At 42.1% G+C, this 5,872-nt stretch overlaps 1 pseudogene; it reads left to right on the top strand.

Moving 5' to 3' along the window:
• The first annotated feature begins 5,409 nt into the window (after positions 1-5,409).
• Positions 5,410-5,492, top strand: LOC117211214 (annotated as a pseudogene).
• The last annotated feature ends 380 nt before the right edge of the window (positions 5,493-5,872 follow it).

Below are 5,872 nucleotides of genomic sequence, written 5' to 3'. Positions count from 1 at the left end.
TTCAGAAAAAATATTTGCAAAAATGCCTTTCATTTACAATTGTCTCCTATCCGTTTATGACTCGGATAACACCTCTGCCTTTCTTGGGAAACTCCGACTTTCCTACCTACCAAGTTGTAAACCTTACGACGTGGCTCATAAACACCCTAAGTGCCCGATGGGTCACGTCTAAAGTAAATATCTGGTATCAGTCAGCAATACCAGAGAATATGCGCCCATGAGAATAGACAACTACAAGATTTGAAATAATAGGTTTTGGAGTTGGATATTTAATTGATTCACACAGATTCAATTAATATATTCTGTATTCACCGGATACACTCAGATAATTAACACATGGCGGACGCCAAAACAAAAGAGCGTCGTTAGAAGTCGTACCAACTTTGCATGTAGGAACTAGTGATCATACCAACCTAATATTTTCCTTAACAGAGAATCTTACAACAATCTTGATCAGAACGTTATACTCTTCGTGTTACACTAAACCGTATTAAATAAACATAACATTATTCTGTATCATAAAGTGCTAGTGATTCTCTTCGTGTATACCAAAGAGTGAAAGTAAATAACCTAAACATACTCGGCATCTTTAATTTACTTCCACCTTGAGCGTTAATCTCGTTCAAAGTTCGTGATATCAACCGATCAGTTGCAACCTGACTGATCGCCACTTGGTTGAGACTCGAAGATGGCATCACGCTGGGAGTAGTCATCCACATGTTATTTAGCAACTAAACTTTTTCTTTTTTTTTTTTTTTTTTTATTTATTTGTTGAAATTACAATCAATTCTCGCGTTGAGAATTTTCAGTAATTTTTCTGGCGTGGCGCAGTGACATGGCTGTTTATTTACAATAAGTTAATACTTATTATAGATAGGTATAATTTATAAGTATTATAAGTAAGTGCATATGCTTAATTTGGATAATTAAATGAATCTAACGTTTAGGTCTAGCGGGTAGTGCCTCTTCAGCCTGCGAATCTGGTCCGTCGTATCGAGTAGTCCAGTGATTAGGGGGTTTCGGTGTTTGTTGATTCTTTTGCTATATCTGTCGCTATATTTTGCTATTTCCTCTTTGACGGTGGGTATCTTGAGGTCGCGGTGTATTGTTTCATTGGTTACATACCAAGGTGCGTCAATTAGGGATCTTAGCGCTTTCGATTGAAAGCGTTGGAGTATTTCAATGTTGGAGTTACTTGCTGTTCCCCATAGTTGGATTCCGTAGGTCCAGACAGGTTTTATTGCGGTCTTGTAGAGGGTAATTTTATTCTGTATGTTTAGTTTGGAGCGTCGGCCCGTGAGCCAATAGAGTTTTTTTAGTTTGTCCTTTAGTTGCTTCGTTTTATCTGAGATGTGTGTCTTCCACGTTAGTCTCCTATCCAGGGGCATGTCCATGTCGCTATTGTTATCTCGTTTGATATAGATAAGTCGGCAGTGTACATGGAGTACAGTAGGGGTCCGAGGACACTACCTTGGGGTATGCCGGATTCTATTGGGAATGTTGCGGAAGTGGCGTCTAGGCATTTAACCATGAATTGTCTATTGGTTAGGTAGGATTTTAGGATGGAGTAGTAGGGGTGAGGTAGGATCTTTTTAAGCTTGTATAGTAGCCCTTCGTGCCATACTTTGTCGAAAGCCTGTTGGATGTCTAGGAAAACCGCTGAGCAATATTTTTTCTTTTCGAGTGTTTGGTTGATCGTATGAGTTAGGCGGTGGATTTGCTCTACTGTTGAATGATGTTTTCGGAAGCCGAATTGGTGATCTGGGAGTGTTTTCAAGTTCTCTAGGATTGGAAGGAGTCGGTTCGTGAGCATCTTCTCGAATAGTTTGGACAGGGTAGGTAAAAGACTGATTGGGCGATAGGAGCTGGTTTCGTATATCGGTTTACGGGGTTTAGGGATGAGGGTAATCAATGAGATTTTCCAGGCCCTAGGATAGTGTTCAAGGGAAGGATAGCATTAAAAATCCATGTGATGAGTGCGATCCCTTTTATGGGAAGTTCCTTGATTGCTTTATCGTCTATTAGGTCGTGCCCTGCTGCTTTCTTGGGATTTAGGGGACTGACCCGAACCGGCTGACAGCGGAAACGATCAACACAACCATAAAAAGAAGACTAAAAAGGAAACGCCCAGCAGATCGCACAAAGGACATATCTTAACAAACACGAAGACGGTACCCCATTGGGGTAGCCACCCACATGATAATCAAACAGATAAAAAATTCTACCAGATGTCCAAATTGGACAAATTGTAAATGTGAAATTTTAAATAAAAATAAAAAAAAATGTATCTTCGAAGAAAAAAAAAAGAAAAAAAAATCTTTGTTGAAGTTATCTGTTCGGGGCACGTATGATGAATGCGTAACAGAAATATATTTGAGTATAAGTGTAACTGTAAGTATAAATATAAGGATATACTAATCCAGATCCACACTCTGGCAGCGTAACATTACAACAGAGTTTCGAAGCCATGAGTCTATTTATAGAATTACGAAGACTGGCCCGTCTATATGTCGGATTTTTTCCAAAATCGATCTCGTGCGCGCTTACCATCGAATTCCCATCGCGCCGGAGGACGTACCGAAAACTGCGATTACTAACCCTTTCGGCCTTTTCGAAGCGACTAGTATGATGTTTGGACTCCGAAACGCCGCCCAAACGTGCCAAAGATTCGTGGACGAAATCACGAGAGGCCTCGATTTCGTCTACGCGTATATCGATGATTTTTTAATCGCGTCCGACACCGAGGAACAACACCGCCAACACTTGCGGATTTTGTTCAATCGCCTCGACGAATACGGGGTCGTTATAAACCTCGCAAAATGCGAATTCGGCGTGCGCGAAATTCAATTTCTTGGCTATACCGTTACCGCGGAGGGGACAAAACCTCTGGCTGAACGCGTTGACGCGATAATCAAAGCACCGCGACCTGGTACTGTTAAGGAACTGCGAAGATACTTCGGTATGATCAACTTTTATCGACGTTTCATACCGGGGGTAGCGCATATTCTACAACCGCTCAAGGACTTGTTAAAAGACACAACAAAGTGCAATACGACTATTGAGTGGTCCGATCAAACTGAAAAGAACTTCCGCGAGTCGAAGCGCGCCTTAGCTAACGCAACAATGTTAGCGCATCCGATTCCAGGCGCGCCCGTTAGCTTCGTAGTCGATGCTTCCGATTGCGCAATAGGAGCGGTACTCCAACAACGCGTCAATGATACTTGGCAGCCTCTGGGTTTCATCACGAAATTCCTATCCCTCGCGCAACGAAAGTACGGGATACATACATATTAGGTTAAGTAAAAAGTTCTGAGCGTTTTTCGCTAGATGTCTTTAGTGAGCCATATCTCACGATGTGCACATCGCATCGAGTCATAGTATACACCGATTTCAAGGTGATATTACGCATCAAAAAGGTTCTTTGTCAGTTTTGTGTTCGGTGAAGCCAGTTGTGTGTTACAGCGTTCGAAAATGGAGATAAAAAAAGAGAAAATTCGATACATTCTTCAGTACCACTACGACCAAGGTGAAAAGGCGGAGCAGGCGGCCAAAAAAATTTGTGCTGTTTATGGACCCAGTACAGTATCGAATGCAACAGCAAAGCGGTGGTTCCAACGATTCCGTTCTGGTAATATGGACGTCGAAGATGAGGCACGCTCTGGTAGGCCAATCGTCGAAAATGTGGATAAAATCATGGAAATCGTCGAGTCGGACCGGCATGTGAGCACTTATTCCATTGCCCAGGAACTGAAGATTAGCCAGAAAACCGTTTGGAACCATTTGCATAAGGCTGGTCTCAAGAAGAAGCTCGACGTATGGGTGCCACATGAATTGACGCAAAAGAACCTTTTGGACCGAATTGATGCCTGCGATTCTTTGTTGAGACGTAACGAAATCGACCCATTTTTGAAGCGGATGGTGACTGGCGATGAAAAATGGGTCACATACGAGAACAACAGCCGAAAAAGATCGTGGTCCAATCGCGGTGGGCCGGCCCAAACGATCGCCAAGCGTGGATTAACGGCCAAGAAGGTTTTATTGTGTGTTTGGTGGGATTGGAAGGGAATCATCCATTATGAGCTGCTCCCATCGGGGCAAACACTTAATTCGGACCTCTATTGTCAACAACTGACCAGACTGAAGCAGGCGATCGACCAGAAGCGGCCAGAATTGGCCAATAGGAAAGGTGTTGTGTTCCATCAAGACAACGCCAGGCCGCACACATCTTTAACGACGCGTCAGAAGCTCCGAGAGCTTGGCTGGGAGGTTCTATCGCATCCGCCGTACAGTCCAGACCTGGCACCAAGCGATTATCACCTTTTTAAGTTTTTGCAAAATTTTCTTGATGGTACAAAACTGGCCTCAAGAGAGGCTTGTGAAAATGAGCTGGTCAAGTTTTTTACCAATAGGGACGAGGACTTCTTCAACCGCGGAATTATGAAATTGCCTTCAAAATGGACAAAAGTAATCGAACAAAACGGCGCATATTTAATCTAAATCGAATAATCTTGACTATGTTAATTTCATCGTCGAAATAAAGCGAAAAAGCGCTCAGAACTTTTTACTTCACCTAATATGTATTTTCTTGCTCTTCCAACCCATTGCCGTTGCGGTCATTTGTTGCAAATTCGATCGTTTGCATCTGACCTAAATCTTGAGGTTAAAATTTTCTGTTACAAATTATTAATTAGACCTATTTATAACTTATGCTTATCCCATATGTTATAAAATTTCTGCCAGTGCGGTGGTAAACGCAAGGCTAGGCATCTTGAAAACAAGTGCATTAGAAGAAGCAGCAATTATTTTAGAACGGCCATCTCTTACTACAAGAATTATAATAGCAGCAAAAATATATTATTAAGAGCTTCATAATAGATTTAACAATAATGATTTAATTAAGGGAATTATTTACCTTTACCCTTTGTATTTAGAGAGGGCTATGAAAAATGTACATCTCCTTCAAGAGGCTAATTAGAATACTTCCTATGATGTACATTACCACATTAAGAATCAAATTCTTTCCAATGAGCTAGAAGCTCGGCGGGGCAGCTGGCTATGGTCGTTAAGGTCGAGAATTGAAGGTGACGCGTCGCGAGTTCGAATCCTCGGTATGGGAGGATAAATAAAAAGGGACGGAAAAACCAAAATTTCTCTTAGAATATACAAACACGCAAGCGGCCAGCCCCTCCCTTGCGTGTGTTCTGCGTGTACTTTCTAGGAGTACTTGGTTTTTAAACGTGCTTGGTGTTAAGCACACAGGGGCCCGACGATAAAAACTCGCACTGGTACACTGTCCCGTTCGTGGAGGTTTTAGCCGGTAAGAATCCGGCACTACCTTCTGCCCGTCCCCACAGGGTGGTAAGGTGTCTATGAAGATTTTTCCTCCACGTAAAAAAAAAAAAAATTTTTTTGTAGTATGAAAGGAGAGACGTTTAACATTCCCGTAGACAAGGGGGAACACATATAAATTGTATCAGTGGCGAATAATCTTTATCAATAATCGACATGAAAGTAGGTGTTACGCCACGATGCTTACCACAGGCTGTGGTTGGGCGACAGACTGTCGCCTCGAGCCAAAGCTCACCGTCACTAATCTCGAACAATTACAATCGGATTGAATAACTACAATAGTTTAGTTACAGTTATAGTAGACTTTAGATTGCAAGGTTGCGGGGCTATCCGAAGGTTCCGGTGTCCTTTCATCTCCGACACGGCCATCCTGACTATCACACGTCCTCGTGTGTGGCTAAAATATCGTGTTTTCTTACATTAGCTTCGATGCAACTGAAATTATTTACAATTTAACTAAGTGTCCAAGAAAGTCAAGGGTCCATTTCAACAACGTGGTTTTGTTCGGAGGTTTGACATGCAA

Source organism: Bombus bifarius, unplaced genomic scaffold (genome assembly GCF_011952205.1).
Source record: "Bombus bifarius isolate JDL3187 unplaced genomic scaffold, Bbif_JDL3187 scf7180000008218, whole genome shotgun sequence".
NCBI lineage: Eukaryota > Metazoa > Arthropoda > Insecta > Hymenoptera > Apidae > Bombus > Bombus bifarius.
The sequence above is the reverse complement of the archived record's forward strand: the minus strand, read 5'-3'. Positions and strand labels throughout refer to the sequence as shown.